The 19510-nt window shown below is 45.6% G+C and overlaps 1 long non-coding RNA gene across 3 annotated transcripts in view; it reads right to left on the bottom strand.

Moving 5' to 3' along the window:
• Nucleotides 1–6611: 6611 nt before the first annotated feature.
• Nucleotides 6612–19510, bottom strand: part of LOC139054198 (uncharacterized) — a 58418-nt gene continuing 45519 nt past the window's right edge. The window contains exons 5-6 of one of the 3 annotated variants that reach the window (XR_011511070.1): nt 9790–9973; nt 6612–7038 (exon numbers count right to left, since the gene is read on the bottom strand). This is a non-coding gene — a long non-coding RNA (uncharacterized lncRNA). The remainder of the gene's footprint in view (nt 7039–9789; nt 9974–19510) is intronic. The other 2 variants (XR_011511071.1, XR_011511069.1) reach the window with 2 other exon arrangements.

Below are 19510 nucleotides of genomic sequence, written 5' to 3'. Positions count from 1 at the left end.
TCCCATGACCAGGGTGTCGGAACGAAATGTTTTTCCTTTTGGTTTTAGTTTCGTTCCACTGAAAAAAATTCCGTTCGGATTCTTCTCCGGAACGAAAAAAAAAATGACCCGTAACTCTTCGTAACAGTTTTGGTTCGCATGCAAAAAATTTCGAAGCAAACTAACGATAAAAACATAGTATTTATTGTTTTCAGTTAGTGAATTATGAATTCTGAGATCATGAAAAGTGCCTTCAGTCAAGGCACTGATCAGGATCTTAGAAGCACATTTCATCGAGTGTACTCACCGAAACGCGAGACAGCTGTTCCGATTAAACGAACATAAACGAAGGTTAATACTTTGGTAACAAAGCGTCGTACTCGTAGAATATAAAATTATAAACTCTTCAGCGCGCAAGCCCTGGGTTATGCTACGATGCTAGCCTGCTAGTACACCGAGCGGCAGGCTTAGTTTAGTGGAGCGACTGACCGGTTATCGCTCGCACTATCCCTGCCTGAGACATGCGCTAATTCTGACGTTGCCTGACGTCGTTTGTTTCGTATTGGCGACTTTCGCCTCGAACCGAAAACTGATCGAAAATATTTCGGTTTCACTCCGAAACAAGATAATAAATAACGTTGTTGTTACGATTTCGTTCTGATAAAAAATAGCGTTTTGTTTCGTTTTTCGTTTTTCGGGTCCTTCCGTTCCGACGCACTGCCCATGACAGTGTCGACCGCGTTGCCATCTCAATGTCAAGAGCGGATGTAACAAGAAAGCTCCGCGTGCCTGTACTGGAGCTTACCCTAGCCTAATGTATTCGGTTGACGTTACAAACCAGGGTCCGAATTCACAAAGCGTTTCGTTCGTAAGTGGTCTTTCTCATTAGCAGGCCGCCTTCACTGCTGATATGCCTGACAATCACAACTGGCCCGCATCTGCTTTTACGACCTGTTCTATCATAAGAACGTGTTCGTGGATACGGGCCCAGGTCTTAAGTGTCCTGAATTCCCACCCGAAGTTCAGCCTTCTACAGGGCTTACCGCGGCGGCACGTAACTCTCATATGCCGTTTCTGGCTTCGATTAGCATCCACCGAATGCCTGCTCCTTCCTCATAGGAATGACCAGAAGTCCGGAATGTGAAGTTTGTGGGCGCAAGAAGACGATTGCGCACCTGCTATGTGATTGTTCTTGTTTCCGAGCACAAAGAACGTTGCTCTGTACCGCGCTCGACGGACTTCAGACCCGAGCCATTTTCTTACGAAAAGCAGAATTCTAAGACCCTGGACGGAGTGGCCTTCGGCCAGACTTGTTTAACGATGATTACTGTGTTCGTTTTGTTTTTTAACCGGTGGGACTGTATGGAAGACCGTAGTCGTTGTCAGTCGCCTTTTTCGTGCTTGTCCCGGCAGTCTTTTCAATGTTTCTCTTCTTTTCTCTGCCTTTTTACCCTTTCCCCTACCCCCAGTGCAGAGTAGCCAACTGGATGGTTACCCTGGTTAACCTCTCTTCATAGGCGAAGAGTTTTCATTTTTCCGGTAGGCCGGGGGGGGGGGGGCGACCAGCTTTCCAAACCCCATATATATATATATATATATATATATATATATATATATATATATATATGTTGCACTTGAAACTTCGTGTGACCTCGAAGAATTGAGCGCTGAAGTGACGGCGTTATACGAGTTTTTACAAGAGCTCATAGTAGGAGCCAGTTCAATTTCACAGCCTGAGTCCTCTCGGTGGTGTAATCTTCCTTCGTGTAATTGTCGCATACTTGGCTATCGCTAATACTGCTTCGCCTTTCCGGTGAAACTGCAGTCTCTCTCTCTCTCTCCTTTTTTTCTTTTTCTTTTTTTCTGAGTCCGACTATAAGCGCTGCTACGCATGACTGCTGTTCATTCTTATTTCGAGTGAATCCATCTTAACCTCGTTTCGATTACCGAGTGAATTATACCGGGTTCCCCAACTATCATGCGCCAAAACTTAAATAAAGAGCAGTTGCATTTCTCGAAGAAAACCTAGTTCATATTGTTTCCAGTACAGTGGAGTAGCCGCCAGTAATTCTTTCTTTACTGAGATTTAGTTCGGTAATTGCAATTATTTATCTAACTTGAGAAGTACTGCCCTAATTTTCAAAGTGTCAATGAGGCATTTGTAGGCACACTAAAGTGACATCTAAGTGTGGTGTTTTTAGCGGCGCACTAATTGCTTGCAATTTTTTCCCACTGGCAAAGAAACCTCACGAAGTATGAAAAATACCACGTGAGTGCGCTCCCACCCGCATGCCCATAAAGCAGCGCCATCAAATAAGCTGATTGAAAGTAACTGCAATGCCTGTCGCAAACCCGAAGAGACAGCGCATCACCTTGATAATGGTACGGAAGGAGCACCAACAGCAGGTTTCGCGGCTTCGCAGCTATTCCTAGCTCTCATTTCTACGTCACACTTATTATCCGTCTCTCAAGGCCGACTGATCACACTGATAACAAAACTCCTTTGATAACGCAGCCGAAGCGTCGCTATAACCACGCACGAAATGAGAAAAGCAATGTAACAGGCAGCTAATGTTTCAACATCCTGGCTTTGCTCGTACCGCATCGAAAGAGTGCGCGCGAAGCTATATTTCGCGCCAGAAACTTGGTCCCGACCAAAGCCAAGCTGAAGTGTCCGTTTTATATTTCGTGAAGGTGTATACGTGCTGCAAAAATAGGTTCGTGTCAAAAAACAAAAGCGAAATAAACAGACCGGGAAGCGACCAATGTGTAGAGAAAAGACAAAATCGATGCGCACAAGAAACTAAATATATCAATTCTATATGAGCCGGATTGGCAATCAGGATGTCTGCACACACAAAAAAATACAAAAGAAACACGCCAGATTTTAGTGTGCCCTCATTAACTATGAATTCCTTAGCTCCGTTGCATAGCAGCCTAGAGGACGTGTTCGAATAGGTCCGAATTTTTGCAGCTACGCAGTACCTGTTATCACATCATTAGCGGCTTTCTTGATGAGTGACGCCAAAATTATATGGCAGACTTCCGTTATCCATGCCTTGAACTGTTCTGACGTCCGTCTCGATCATGTAAGCATGGTCTTTTACATAACCCCAATAAAATAAATTGAGTGAAGATAGGCCAGGTGCCCTAGCCGGTCAAATTATAGGCCCGTGCATTCCAATCTATGGCTCATGAAAAGTCGCATCCAGTCAGTTTCGTGCTCGGCTGCTGCTGTATGCTGGGGCTCCTTCTTGCTGATAAGACAGAAGTGGAAGACGTAACAGTGGGACTTCGCTGAGAAATTCATCAACCAATACTTCAAGGATTTCGTCTGCGTAACGCTGTCCAATTTAGTGTGCGATCAAAGAAGATGGGACCGATTATAGCACCGGTGCAAATTCCGAACCACACATTGAGTGACCACTGGCGCTGGTGGCGATTGCGCTTCATCCAGTGTAGATTGGAGTCCCTCCAATAGTGTGCATTATGCAAATTTCCGTAGGCGTTTCTGCGAAAATTGTCTTCATCCGTGCACATGATGTTGCTCAAAAAGTGCGTTGACTAATGGACTTTTGTGAGGAAACAATTCGAGAAACCTAGACCATTCTACAGGTCCCTATCTCCAAGGAAGAAAAGAAGGAAGGAAAAAGTGGAGAAAGAAAGGCAGGGAGGTTAACCAGTTTAGCTTAACCGGTTTGCTACCTTATCTTCAAAGCATTGGTGCTGGTTAAGGTGGTAAGGGTGAAAGGTCGCCATTTAGAATCCTCCAAACTGATGACTTGGAAATTGGTACCTGGACAGCCACGTCCCGCACGCTATAGTGTTTGAGGCCATAAATGCTAGAACATCCGTGCGTAGTATAGGACTCAAAGATGGAGTCCTCCGCCGCTGTTTCTCGAAGCTGCCGGTTTGTCTCAGCTTTTAATTTCTGATGACAGTCGATGGGTTTGGTCTACCACTACACTTACATGACTGATATATATATTTGTGGCCTTCCTCTTGTTGCGATATGCAGATCCCAAGGCAAGGACCATGTTTATTTTCTGTTCATTAGAGAAAGACATGGCGACTGGGACGAAACAAAACACACCTTTAAACCTTTGCACTGACGTTGTCGATTCGCTTTTGTGGTGACAGGATTTGTGGCAAAAGAAAAAAAAAACATCCGTGCACTTTATCTACGCTAAGACCACAGCTATGATAGCCTGTTTCCAACTAGCACCAAACGTGACGTGTTACTTTCTTCCTTCATTTTGTCTTTCTTCCTTTCATTTTTTTTTCAACCTCTCTATCTCATAGATCTTGCGCGCAAATGCATCTCTCAGTCGACAATCTCGAACCATCACTCTCCCTAATGACACAGTCATCCTTTTCATTGAGCGCAGATCAGGTCACCCCACCTGTCAGGACTGCGGGCGGCAACCAAGCTCGGTACACACGTACTGGGAATGTCCCTAAGCCGTCACCTCATCCCATATTATCACACGTGCCAACATCCGCCCCATCCATGCCTTACACCTGGGTGAACTCGCACCCGAAAACATGCGCCAAAGGCAGCGGCTGCTGCTGGTGCGCTACGTCCGCCACATCCAGGGGACGAAGACACCCGTGGCCACGTATCTTCCGGGGAACGCCAACTCCACCAACAAAGACGGCTCTAACTCGAGTGGTCATCTAGTGGAAGTTTATTTTTGTTTACTTCTACATAATATTGTCGCTACTGCAAGGTTCGGTTCTATGTTCGATACTGCGGGCAGTGCTGTCGTATACATATAGTAATACATATAGTAAAACTGGTATCAAGGAACCAACAACAGGCTCTTCAGAGGTAATGGGATTCAAGTTATTTTAACGGAAGCAAATGTATGTGTCTTGTTAATAATGCGAATATAGTGCAGTGAACAATGAGGCCGCATTATAGTTAAACCAGATAGATACATTGCTTTGAATACTTTTGAAAGATAGAAAGAAAGGAAGGAAGAAAAGAAAAGGTAATAGGGGCACCGAAGCGGAGCATCGTTGCCATTGTTAACAATGGAAGCTGGTTCCCCGCCTGGCTTCGAGCTAAGATAACGTTCCCATAGCAACAAGGTAATCGTAGTGGCATGCTTCAACAATGAACCAGAACAAGAAGTCGCCACCAAAGGCAAACGGGAAGCAGCTACTCCTGTGAACGTTGACGTAGAGGTTCTCCTTCTGTGGCCCCTTATAAGTTATTTTCTTTGAAAAGTGGTGCAACAAGAATAAACAAACGTTCCTCTAAAAGTGCGAAACATTACTCGCTTAGCTGTTAGCTTGAGCACGGTGGAACGGTTGAGATAAAGCGGAAATTCTTGTTTCTAGCCATTTATCCTTCTGCAGTGCGATTTTCATAGCGTACTGTTACCGTCTGAACCACACTCTCACCAATATCACCTTGCATGATAACATAAATAACCGCAGCGGTCACAGTGTTCGCCTTCGAGAAAGCACGCCACCGCCGAATCTGCCTATATACCACCCGATTCCATAATCGCCTAGCCTTGAACCTCGAGGTCCCGTTGTAAGTGCTCTGGGATTACTGTTCCAGTTACAGCCAGGCCAGTTTCTTTTTTTTTTGCTTCTTTCTCTCTCTCCCTTTTCCTCCCTTAGTAGTTTTCTGGCGCAGCCCTAGAAAACTTCTATGAGTGGCGCGAGCGCAAGTGGGCCCAGTCGCCGCTGAGAGGGTTGTTATCTCTGTCGGCCGCCCCCGCGCCCCGTTCGTGATTTGCATAGAGGTCGATGCACGAGCCCGAGGACGCGCCTGTGCAAACGGGAATCCGTCCTTATCCGAGGTGTCCCCCTGATAGCTGCTCTGCGCGACCTACGTGGCGTTGCCGTGCCGTCTGTGACGGACAGCTTGCCAGCTCTGTGCATGCGTTCGACCGGAGGTCACTGCGTGCGCGCTGCGAGAGGTGCGGACGCGCTGAGAATCGCGTGCGCTCAGTTTACCGCCCTGCACCTGCTTGAGTCGTCAGAGTACGCGCTTCCTAAACATAGCATCCTGACGGCTGCCTATTTCATCCTCTATCTGCAAGGCCTCCTCAGAGCTGAACAGTACATGAAACGAAGAAGAAACATATAGCATATGGGACGCGTACTATAGCGGGAACATATGTACTCGTGTGCCAACCTATAATAGCCGGTCTCGTTGTTCCGGAGATATCGTTAAAACATACCCTCTCCCCTCCCTCTTCTCGGTTGCACTTGTTCTGTCTTTTTTCGAAACGCATTTCGTGCACACAGGCAACGCGTTGGTGAAGCGTAATAACTGCTGACGCTTTGTAGGTGAGCCCACCGCCGCCTCTTCTTTGCGAAATAGAATTATGGTGAAATTATGCTAATACGAAATCGAAATACGCGTCTAATGTGTAATGTGAAATTGGTTGAAAGCTATTCAAAGGCATCGTAGCAACTGCCGACGCCCACTCATGTGGGATGCGCGTTCTTTTCTTTTATTGTTGCAGATGTTCTCCGAGGTGACGCCTCGGAGAACCCAAACTGAGGACAAAACCGTTTGTCGCAAAACGCACACTAAACTTTTAATGCAACTAGTATGGAGAGAAACACAAACAATAAACACTCAATGAAACATTCACAACAAGAAATAACATACACTAAAAACTATGAAAGTACCAACAGCATTTGAGTTAGGGACTGACTATCAGTGTGAGCGCACGCAACAGATCGACGCAGAGGGGCGGAGACGAGGCGGCGAAAGAAGTGGCGTTGGTCTCACCACAGTGTCGATGTAGTTGAGCAATGAGCCAGAGAACAGAGCGTGGCAGCTCCGTCTTGAAGATGGAACGCAGGCGGCTTGAAGGCACGGGCAGATGGCGGCGGCTTTCTGGTCGGGCAGCTGGACGCAAACTCGGGCCCGTAGCCCGACTGCTCGCACTCCGCCTTCGGGCGCAGAAGTTCGCCAGCCTCGGGTAGCAGTCAGTGCTCAGGAAGAGTAGCGATGCCTGGGAACGGGTCGACAGGAGGCCCGGGTCGGTTGAAGCCCTGGATGCTCGGGTCCGGAACCCGATGGCTCGTCTTCAAGTCCAGATCAAATGTAAAATCGGTTTAAAGGTATTCAAATGCATCAGAGCAACTGCCGAAGCTCACTCATGTGACCTATATGCTCATCCTTCGAAAAACGAGACGTAAATGAGCGCCGCGCATTTTAATGCCGGAGTTTTCGTTAGGTCCATCTAATTCATCGCGAGATTAGTCAGAACCACAGACGAAGATTATGAACATTACAATGGAACATGATAATTGAGATACTCCAAGGTTATGTTAACGATCAGAAATTGATGCATGTCATTGTTTTTTCACAGGTACCAGAACAACTGTAATACGTATGAAAGCAATGCAGTCGATGCGGTGACACGTAAAAAAAACATTGTGCAAATGCACCTCGGGCTGCTCTTGGAGGTTGACGCACATGCAGTCGACCCCCAGCGGAGCACCCCCCCCCCCCCCTTTCCCGTCGTCCAGGCCACTTCCACGAAAAGAGGAACCTACAATGACACGTCAACCGGCTGACACACGGCGCAGCCTCACATTCCTCCACCGACGTTCGATAGCGCATTATCTTTCTTTTCAATCCAACACCCTAGCCGGAACCACACTCTCGGGAGTTACCTCGCCCACCCGCATTACCCTTTCTCCCCTTTAGAAGAACCGTACCTATATACCTATACTGTGCCGAGGAGAGCATATGCCGCATTGAAAAAGACAAGCTCACTTGTCGAAATAGTGGCTCCTGCTCACACCTCGTTCACGTGTTGCGTATCATCTTGAATTTTCCTTCCCCGCATTCTCCGTGTTTTCCTTGGGGAGCTACAGTTGCTCATTTCTGTTAGCATGATTGACTGCCAATGCATATACAAAACACACAAGGAGGCATGGACAGGACGAGTGCGATTGCGTTCGTCCTGTCCATGTTTTATGGTGTTGTTTACGTTTGCATGCGCAGCTAGTCATTCATGCTAACAGCCTTCTCTTGGTCTCAGGGAACAGAATTTACATAACAATTACAATACTTACCTTACGAAGGACCGTTTCCTCATTGATGCCGACAACCTATTAACGCGGCCACCGTCCTAACGAGACGAAGGCCGCGGCGACGGCAAATCGGCGAAGACAAGTAACAAATTTCGTCTACGTAGCCCCTGATGCCCTAAGATGCCCTTAACCTTAGTGGTCAGACCCGTGACCTAGTGTGTGTTGCATCCGGTATGAAATTAATGGTACTCTCATGTAATTAAGAAGAGAATTTGACTACCATGAAGCAACCATTTTCAACCTTTCCACCAGATCCCCCAGCTAATTCTACCTACCTACAAGACGGAACTTTTTTCGGTCGCCAAAGTCACTCATTTGCATACTGCCGTCATTGAGGAAAAATATGAACGCTTAATTTTAAAGTAGCAAGAAAGTTAAGGCTCCGTACTTTCACTAAGCCTCGCACAGCTGTAAATATTCAAACAGAGACCTGAACTCCTGGGGTCGAAGTAAGAAACGACTAAAAAAAAAGAGCTGTCTGAAATCGGTTTGATTTCAAAATAAATATTAAGCAGAAGATGCACCACTCTGAGATGCTGGACGGCAAGCCTGCGAAGACTTGATTATTATGGCTCTTCTAGAATTGTGCGGGCTGTTGGAAACGAAGTCGTGTTCTAAGGTCAACTCGACAACATGGAAGTATATTTGAGGTGCAGCCTGTTTACCAACAGTCTGCACCAAGGCAATATAGCAGCTGCGGAGAGTGGACACCTAATAGAAGGTTCTTTTTTTGTGCGACTAAGCAATCATCAGTGCTTAACGTCGAGTACAAAGTTTTGCAAGCCTGTCAGTAGCGTTGCGCGCCAGATCTGTGTGGCGCCTTCACCGGGTGAACCGATATGTAGTTGTCGCATCTCTGAACACGGGTTTAAGCATAAAAACTAACTTAATATAAATTCTGGGGTTCTCATTGCGTTCCAAAGCCACGTGGGGGACTCCAGATTAATTTCAACCACTTGGGGTTGTTCATCGTGCAGCTAAATCTAAGTACACGAGCGTTATTTGCATTTCGCGCACACGGAAATGCAGCCGCCCCTGATGGCATTGAACCCACGACCTCGAGCTCAGCAGTGCAATTCCATAGTCACTAAGCTACTTTGGCAGGTAATCCTAAATGTAAGAAGCTGAGGTGAAGGAACCCTGATACTGATAAACTCTGACACTCGGGTCAGAGAAAAAAGTCATTTCTTCTAGAGCAGCAGTAGAGGTGCAATCTGCGTTATGTGACAAGAGAGGAACCAGTCATCCTTAGAACTATAAAGATTACAGTGACCCTTAGCGACCGGACCAAGAAACAGGCGAAATTTTCTTTGCATCTTCATTATTTGAAGATGAGGAGCGCAATCGAGAACTTCCAGTTACGGCGCTCTTCCTGAAACATAACTTGACTGCTACTTGATTTTGGCGTGTCGATTCATGTTGAAGGGATAGTGAAGCAGCGCGATGGGACGGAGGACAGTAAGCATACCGCGCAAGTCCTCTTGTGTATGTTTTCTGCCTTCGTCCCCGTCGTTCTGCTTCGAGATACCTTGAACGTGACTAAAAAAACATAATCGCCACTATTCATTGGCAACTACTGTTTATCTCGCAATAACATGAATGTACAGTCAACGGTAACCTTAAAGAGAGCGAGAGAGCTGCTCCTAGAACACGTTCAAGCGCTGCTCTGGCCCAGTTTGGTTTAGCCTGGTGCACGTCACCAAAGTAACGTTGTAGGCAAGAACAGTGCCTTACCAACATGACTCGCCAACATTTCCGCTTCGGTGATGCCTTGCAATAGCCTTTCAGAGGATCACTGCATATGTTATCGCAACCCACTTAGAATAGAACTTCATTTCACGTGCATACACTCCAGGAAGGAGGCCGAAAGGCACAATGCCTGGCGAGGGCCTTCCTCCCCATGGTAGGCATATTGCACCTGCGGGGTTAGAAAAACGAAAAAGATACATAAGCAGCGTAGCATATGCGTCAACACTTGTTGGTATAACATCAATCTACGGACATTAACAAAAGCTGCAAGCGACTCCCATGTCAGGTATCTGAGGGAGTACAAAAACACCCGACATAGAAGAGACAAAAAAAAAAAACCTCAGGAACTGCACAACAGAGGTTAGTAGGCACTAGCTAAAACATAGGTTAGAAAAACGCGGGTTATAGCAACACAAAATCGGCATAAACAAAAATAACCAGCCTTCTTGACACAGCACATGCACCCACCAAGGGACAAGCTCAATCGTATCATAACTAGTTCTGTATCACCTTTCTCTTGTAGATTTTGTAATTTTTAGTCATAGATAAGACGTTGAAATATATTGCTTTCATTCAAAAAGGCAGCCATCTTGTGTTTAAGGATTGTGAAGCCGTAGTTTGCCCTTGCTTTTGGTGCTTTTGTTGCAATATGTTGAAGGTTATATGGATTTTGAGGAGCCTTTGTGGGTGGAATAAAATGAGGTTCGTTATGAATTGCATGATATGTCTCGAGCGCTAGCCGCAATGTCTCTAACTGAAATATAGATAACATCCTCAAATCATTCCAGTAGTGGCTTGCAATATCTAAGTAACTTAGGTTAGCAATTGCTATTATGGCTTTCTTCTGCAGAAGAAACAAAGAATTTAAATTTTTGAGTGTTGAATCGCCGCATAGCAGCAAACAATGGTGAAGATGAGATTGTATTAGAGTGAAGTACAGTCGTTTTTTAAGCCATGCTGGTAATGAAAGTCTAAATTTATTTAATAGACCCACTGAGCACAAAGCTTTCATTCTTACGTAGTGGTCTACATGGTCGGTCCATTACAAGTTCTCATTAAATATAACTCCAAGGAAGCGTATCGACCGAACACGTTGAATGGTGCTTGTTTTATAAGACATTGCTGGCTCATATTCTAATACTTTATTTTTAGCTTTGAATATTGCGTACTTCGTCTTACCTTTCAATTCTAACTAGTTGGCACGCAGCCACAATGCTCATTTATATAACCAATATTTGCTTTATTTTCTATTGCTTGCAAACTCACGCCATTGAAGAAAACATTGGTACCATCAGCGTATAAGGCTATTTCCGAGTTGGGAGAAATAGTAACGATATCATTAATGTGAATAAGGAATAGAATTGGGCCTAATGGCGTGCCTTGAAGCCTGCCATTACGTATAAGCCTGCAGCTGGAAGATATATCATTAGCGCTTGTGAACTTCACTATGGACGACAGGTAACTTGGAATAAGACTCATAGTGCAGCCTCGTATCCCATAAAACTCTAATTTAGTTAGTAAGACTTCATGACTGACCGACTCAAAAGCTTTTCGAAAGTCTAAAATAATGCCAGTGTGACCATTTTGTTTTCTATGTTGTTGATTATTGTTTTTTTATGTGATGTAAAGCTTTTTCGGTAGATTTTCCTTTTTGGAAACGGTATTGTTCTTCTGCAGTAGCTCCGATCTTGATGAAATATCAAATCAGGAGAGTGTTGATAACTTGTTCAGCGATTTTCGAGAAAATGGGCAAAATATATATGGGGCAATAATTATTATGATCCTTATAATTTCCATTTTTATGGCTCACATAGTCTTGAGACCTTCAGTTTCTCTGGAAACCTGCCTTCTTTGAGCATTTGGTTGCATATGTGTGATAACGGAGGAGCGATAATATCACAGACACTTTTTGCCACCTCGGCTTTGATGTTATGTACTCCAGCGGAATAATTGTTTTTCAGAAGCACTACATACTTTGTGATTTCGACACAAGTTTTCATAGATAAGACATAGGCTCAATGCCATTTGTTTGCGTAGGTTGGTTTTCTCCGACTGATAAAAAAATACTCATCAAAGTTATCCGATAAAGAATGGCCTGTATAAGTAACACCCTTGATCACAACCTCTGTAGGAGTGGTTCGAGGTCGTTTGGTTACTAAACTGCTATACGACTTCCAAATTTGATTCGGAGAATGCTTATTAGCAAACGCGTTTGCGTAGTATTGCTGTTTGGCTGTTTTTAACACAGAATTCAGTTTATTCCTTACAACATTATACAAGTTGAGTATATTGATGTCCTTATGTTTCCAAAAGTCAGCAAAGAGATTATGCTTTTGACTTATTCTTTTGAACGGATCTTTAGTGATCTATGTTTTTTTAGAGTTTTTGTACCTAGTGTGAGGGACAAGAGCAAAGGCGACCTCATAAGCATTTTGAAGTTTGTCTTCGAGAATATCGTAAGAGCGACTGGGCTTCTCTTCATTATAAACATCTCACTAGTCCAGTTCTGAAATAATGCACCGGAAGAGGTTTACTGTTGCATCATTAATTTTGTAGTAAAAACTATGGCATGTACTACCCGAAGACTTTTTTTTTTCGGATGTGCCGCAAGAATGAAGAATGGAAGATGGTCACTAGTGTCACAAGCCATCACATTCGATTGAACATCATTCGGTAAAAAGTCAGTGAAACATAAATCGAGAACAGTTTCTGTGTGCGCAGTTATTCTTGTAGCCAGGTTTATAACATTTGTGCAGCTAAAACTGGGCATTAGATCTCAAATTTCTCGATCAGCATTCTCAGATAATCTAGCTATATTAAGATCCCCTAGCACGACCATCTATTTGAAATATTCTGTCAATGAGTGAAGTACATTGTCAAAGTAAGAGAAAAGGTCGATAAACGATAAGTATAATAACACCCCAAGATTCAACAAGTACCTCTAATCACTGTGAACAATGTAATATGTCTCTAGGAAGACGTACGATATACCCTCATCAGAATACAGAGAGATAGCCCTCCTTTTCTGTTATGTCTGAACGAGGATACTTGAGAGTATTTTTCAAATTGAACAACATCAGATGTAACAGCAAACCATGTTTCGGTGAATGCTGGAACATCAAACTTATGGACTAGAGAGTTGAGGTAGGTGCCAACGTCGTCGCCTTTGTTTCTAAGGCGTGTTGCGTTTAGACGAAAGAAGTGCCCAGGATTCACCAGTGACTGGGCCTCTCGCAGTTATGCAGTTTTTTTATGGGTTTGCCATTTTCAGCAAGAAGATGCTCCCACGACCACCTGAACAAGGTCAGTCGTCTGCTTCATCGCTCATTTTGGGACGACGTGCCTTTGGATGCTCGGACCAGCTCGATTACTCGGAGAGCTCAACGCCGGAAGTCATGGACTCTGACAGCGAGTACACTGCAGCCATGTGCCGCCGTATGAAGAAGTTGCGCCGTATGCCGACTGAGACGACTTCATCGAATCAGAGTAAGCAGGAATCATTCATGGTTTCTTACGTGCCGCTCTCGACGTCACACAGCATGAACTCCCTCAGCAAGGAATTTCTAAGCGAATATTTTGAAAGTGTGGCCCCTGTGTAAATCAGAGATCAGGATACACGCTCGCAAGAATGTCCTGATGATAGATGCGAAAAATTCAGCAATACTGGAAAAGTTAAAAGCCTTTCCACAGTTAAGCGCAATCCCCGTCCACTCCTTTATTACTTATGGGAAGGAGACAACGACTGGTGTGACCTCGAAGTAAAGTATGCGGACCTCAAGAGTCTTTTGAGGTCATCTGTGCACGTTCTTGAGATTCACCACTTGGGGAACTCCCGACGCATCAAGTTAATATTTGCTTCTTCGACATTACCAGCGTCTGTGAAAGTGGGCTGCGTGATACACCACCTACGATCATTCGTTTCGAGGCCTCTTCAGTGCCGGAAGTGTCTAAAGATAGGACACGTGAGCGCTGTTTGTAGAAATGAAGTCACCTGCTCGCGTTGCGGCGGCGAGCATAATACCGCCGACTGTAATGCGTCTTCATTTAACTGTCCCATTTGTACTGGCTCTTACGGAGCGGCTTTGAAGGAATGCCCAAAGTTGCAACAAGAAGCTCGCATTCCTCGAAAATTGACAAGACACCATTCTTCACGTAAAGGGGCTGCTCAATCTGTTCGCCAAAGTGACCAACGCTTCAAGGTCGCTGAGGGCACGAGGCTAATATTTGCCTCCACTGGCTGATACAGACACTGAATGGCCTTTGCTGCCCTCTAGACCCACGGTCATGACAGCGGGCCCTAGTGGTCCTCTGTACCATGAAGCCAAGAATGATAGGACCAATCAAACCGGCGACACAATGGGCAAGCAAGGATATGGACATAATAAGAAAGAAAGCATTCAGAAAATGCCGAAGCACCTGGTAGAGTCAATTAACGCGCATGATTCTCTGTGGTCTCCAGAATCCGGCCGCTAAATGTGCCCTGCAGGTCCCCGCCGTACTCGACCTACTTATCGCAGCTCTTTACATGCTCTAAAGCTTTCGCTTGGCGCCTGTGCTGCTCATGCAGGAAAAGACCACACACCAGCTTCGTCTTAGCGCAGTTGTCTGAAGGTTCATTTGAGCTATTGACTACAGACAAGATATGGAACTCGGCAGTGGCTTCATGGTTGACATCTCTGAATGTTTAATATCAGAATGTTGAACTTGCTTTCACCGTTGTGCATCCCTCATCGTCCCTCCTCACACCTGTATGTTCCGGTTCCCGCTCTGTGCAAGGTAGCAAGGTAGCGCTAGCTCAGGCCGACCTATCTGCCTTCTTTCAAATAAATTATCTCTCTCTCTTGCGTTTCTACAAAACAAAGAAAGTGATTTACTCTGATGACACTGCTACTACTTTGTTAAATTCTTCTCTTCCATGAAACTTTCCGTCTCCCCTTACCCCTTCAGTGCAGGGTAGCAAACTGGATATCTGTCTTCCGGCTAACCGTCCTGCCTTTCTCATCTCTTTTATCTCTCTCCCTCTCTTCTCTTTCAGAGAGCCCTTGGTTTTGTGTAGATCCGTCGCTATCCATGGTGCTAAAAGTTGGTAGTGGCTATCAAAAAAAGAAAAGAAGATCACTGAATTAACACTAGCGGGCTGTCATTAAATGCGCAAAATTGGTTCTCCTCGGTCCTTACGGACGAGCACCTTTGCGTTTTTTTGACATGTGAAGCGATAACCCATTTCCAGTGTCCTTGCTCGTGCCATCCATAAAAGGTGCTTATTTCGCAGGGTAAGGTTATCGTACAAGATGCCATTTGATTTGCTTTCACGCAGTTCCCTAGCCTTCTCCCACCAGTTTTCCTTTGTTTTTCTTGAAACAAAACGCACTATGATGGGAGCCTCCCGCCCATGCTTTGCGGGAAGACGGCGAACGCTGTTTATGTCTTCTTCGACAAGCTAACGAAGGCCGAGAGAAGCACCCAGCTTGATAACGTTGTATAGCAGATTTTCATTTTCTTCTGATTTGAGTCGGTGGATCTCGAGGTTCTGACTTCAACCATACTGCTCTAACTCCTTAATTTTGTCCTGTAAATCTAATACCCCTTCCCAGCTGCTGGAGTCTTCTACTGTTACAAGACGTACCTTAATGTCTACAAGTTCGCGATTTTGCTTGGCGAGATCTTCTAAAACCTCGTCGTGCTTTTCTGACATGTGTTCGACGGATTCTTTCACATCAAGTACTATTTTCCTCAGTTCAGGGAGTGTATTCATTTTTTTAGGCTAACCGCATCAAAAGGCGTTTCTTTTGCATATATGTCATCGTTGACATTAATCCCTGCTCAGAGGATTCAGCCTGTTCGCTAAACGAACGGTTCGCCAACCCCGGGGCGTCTGAAGGGCTTTGTTTGCTTGTCTGAAGGGCTTTGTTTGTTTGCAGGGGACCAACCACTGTGCTGTCTCACCGCTACACATGTGCTACATGTTTAGTCGGCAATGCTGCCATCAGTGTCCTTGCTTTAAAAACTTTTGGCTGTTAGGCCTCAACAGGCTTTGCCAGTATGGTAGATGAATTCGCATGCTGCACAGGTTACAAATGGGTAATTTTCCGGGATAGCAGTATGGCACGAAAGACAGGGGCCAGTGTCACAAAGAGTGTCAGGATAAGGCATCGCTATCACTGAGCAGTTGCAACTGGCAGCAGCAGCAGCAGATATAAGAGAGAAAAGCGGAATAAAAAGCCAAAAATCTACAAGGCAAAAAAAAAGAGCGTCAGGCGCCTTCGAAGACAAGTGTCGCCAAGATGCTACTGCTGCCGCTACCGATTGCAACTGCAACTTCTTGGCCGCATCCCAAAGGTTTTTCATATGTCAGAGCGGCGTTCTGTCTGGAGCGTCCAATATTTCATTTAGCGCTTTCTCTTTTTGGAAGGAGCATGATTATTACACTTCATTACAATATGTTCTATCTTTTTTACAGCGAAGCTGTTAAGGGCTACTTTGCCCACTATCATGTCCATATGTAGAAAAAAAATCCCGAAGATAGTGCAATGCTGGGCCGACCCGTGACCGAGGATACGCAGGCGTTAAGCACTCCTCATGCGTGGTTCGATCTCGAAGTAAGTATGATACCGGTCCGACCCGCGGCGGAAGAGAAGCAGCCGTGAAACACTCCCCATACGTAAGCCGATACCGAAGATAGTGCAATGCTGGGCGGCGAAAGTGAAGCAGGCGTTAAACACTCCCCATACGTAAGCCGATCCCGCAGATAGTGCAATGCCGGGCCGACCCACACTCGAGGTGCAGTTCGCCATTAAGAGTCCCAGACACACAAACACAGTCCTTCTTCGCAGAGTGGAAGGACACCGAGATTTTCATATTGAGCTCAAGAGCATGCCGCATTGCCGGGTATGCCTGTTCAACTCCGAAAACACTAAACGAAATGCAAAGATGCAATAACGCACTTCGGGCTGAATTACTGCACACAGTTAACAGACTACTGAAATATTTTTGGACAGAATAGACATCTGCTGGCATATCTCGACGCGTGAACAGACACACGACGTATTGTGCTGCATGCAGCGCTTCCACATACAAGAAAAGTTTTGTTTCTATCATGGGCGAGCGCAAGCTCTCGGCTATCGACGGCGTATTTTCTAGAAACTCACAGTAGCTATGAAACAATTCAAATGCAATTTTTGCGATGAATTTCTGTCGCCTTGCGACACATCATGTATACCCGACTTACTAAGGAATGTTCGCTTTTGTCCATGCTGATGACTCGAAGAGGAAACTTTAGTTCTGGTGTTCTAACGTTAGCCAAGCTGCTGAAAAAAAAACTGGTATAATATACGATTATGATACCTAGGGTGTTCAGTCACAAGTCCTCTTCCACCACCAGGATCACTCTTGGGTAATAATTACTTCGCTAACAATAGAAGTATATGAAAATATTTTTTAATTTACTGACTTGAGTGCTAGTAGCAAAGCTGTTATGTGTCATAAAACGTACCATTGAGTCGTTTTCAGCGCTCTATGTACTGAGTAATTACTTTCTTTCCGTGTTTTACTCGCAGCGCGCCAAGTACGAAAAGTGCCACGCGATGACACGCCTGCACGTCGTGACACAAGCGTCCCCAAAAGTGCTTCTCTTGTGGAACACATCTCGCCCGTATCTGTGCTTTTCTGGACTTCTCACTGCATTTGTGGGGTCTACCGCCCCCTTCATCGCGGTGATGGATATACAGCCCTCCGAGGACCCTCACGTTGCCTGTTCACTCGCGGACATCGGTTCGAGGACGCGAGGAAATACATCGAGTGATAGCGAGGACACAGAGCTGTACTCCACATCAGGTGATGGCTCCTCGGAAGACAGCTTTCGACTTGTCCAGTACCGCAAGGCCAGACGAAGAATTCTTAACGCATCTTCGACGTCCAGCTCGAACACTGAGAAAACTACGCCTCAACGATGGCCTCACTCCATCCTGTTTGTGCCACAGAACGCTACTGACAACCTACGCGTCTTCAACAGGCAAGCACTCTCCGTATATCCAGAAACCACCGTGCTGAACGAGATCAAGGATGTCAGAATAAACACTAGGGGAAACATCCTGGCAATCGGTGTGGTGAACCCGAGCGCGCTGAACATACAACATGTAACGCAGCTGGGTAACATCAAGGTCCGCTCCACCGTCCAAGCGAATGGTGCCACAATAACAGGAGTCGTCTATGACATTGACAATGAAATGTCTAACGCATGCCTCCCAGTTCTCATAAAACCAGCAAGTGAAAACAACGTCATTGTGCATGTTGGTCGCCTTAGTAACACACGTTGTGTGAGGATAACGTTCAAAGGTGACTGCCTTCCATCATACGTGAAGGTTGGCCGCTTTCGCCACCAGGTTCGACCATTTATTCCAAGACCAATGCAATGCTTCAATTTTCAGAAGATTGGCCATGTGAAGGGTGTTTGCAGAAATTGCGCTGGGTGCCCTCGTTGCGCCGAACCCCACTCAGAAGAAAACTGCAGTGCAGCCACGTTGAAGTGTCCTAGAGTGAACACTGCGCCTCTTCCAAAGACTGTCCCCAGATCATGAAAGAGATCACCATTCTTAAACAAACGGTGAGAGACAACTCTACCCAAAGAAAGGCCGATATGAAAGTGCGGCGAAGACGACGTCACCGTCGAAGGACTTCACAACAGAAAATATCAACTTTTCAAGAAAAGTCAACTCGTCAAGCAGCACCATCAGCGGAAGTTTCGAGTACTCAAACACCGATGTTGGAAGTGAGAAAACTGCCAGATCTCTCTCTACAAAGGAATGGCCGCCACTTCCGCGTACACGACCGGCAGAAGAGCCGCAGAAGAAGCCACTCACAGTAAAGCAAGATGCTGTATCCGAGGAGTCGTGGAAAACAGATGAGCTAGTGATAGCACTTATTAGGCCTTTAATGACTGCCATTCGCGTGTTGCTAAACAACATGACACACCGTCTGCCAGAAGTGCGCTTCAAGTACTGGACGCTCTGAGTCCGGTGCTGGCAACCCTTGAGTAGATCATGGCTCCCCAGCCACTGTTTTTGAGGGATGAGGTCCGACAATCAGCTATTTTTCAGTGGAATGCCCGCGGTCTCAGAGCGCGCATGTCGGATTTCCGTAGCTTCGTGTATGCCAATATGTTTTCTATTATCGTCATTTGCGAGCCGAACTTATCGAACACGATCAGGCTTTCTGATATGAATCGTTTAAGTCGTCCACTGTTGGCGAAAATATTAAGGTTTTAGCGCTTATTCGCCGTGACCTCACTTGCATTCATTCATCAGCCTGTGCCACCTAATGACGATAATCAATATATATATGCCTAACGGTAAGGAAAAAGAATTTTACCTTTACTTTTTTGGGCGCATACCTATCTCTGTCAAGTCGATTTGGTCACAAAAGACTACGAGACATCCTTTCCTCAAATCCCGATCCCTGGGTCATTATTGGAGGTTTCAACGCCCATCATACACTCAGGGGAAGTTCGAAGATAAACGCGAGAGGCAGAGCTCTGCTATCTTTTGCCTTTAGTAATGAACTTTGGCTGCTGAATGATGGAAGTCCTACGTTTCTACGGGGCTCCAAATACAGCACCTGTCTTGACTTGGCTTTTTTCTCACAAAGCCTTGTCAGACGTGCTCGGTGGTTTGCGGACGTAGAGACGCACGGAAGCGACCATATATCCCCA

This window comes from Dermacentor albipictus, chromosome 1 (genome assembly GCF_038994185.2).
Source record: "Dermacentor albipictus isolate Rhodes 1998 colony chromosome 1, USDA_Dalb.pri_finalv2, whole genome shotgun sequence".
Classification (NCBI taxonomy): Eukaryota; Metazoa; Arthropoda; class Arachnida; order Ixodida; family Ixodidae; genus Dermacentor; species Dermacentor albipictus.
The sequence above is the reverse complement of the archived record's forward strand: the minus strand, read 5'-3'. Positions and strand labels throughout refer to the sequence as shown.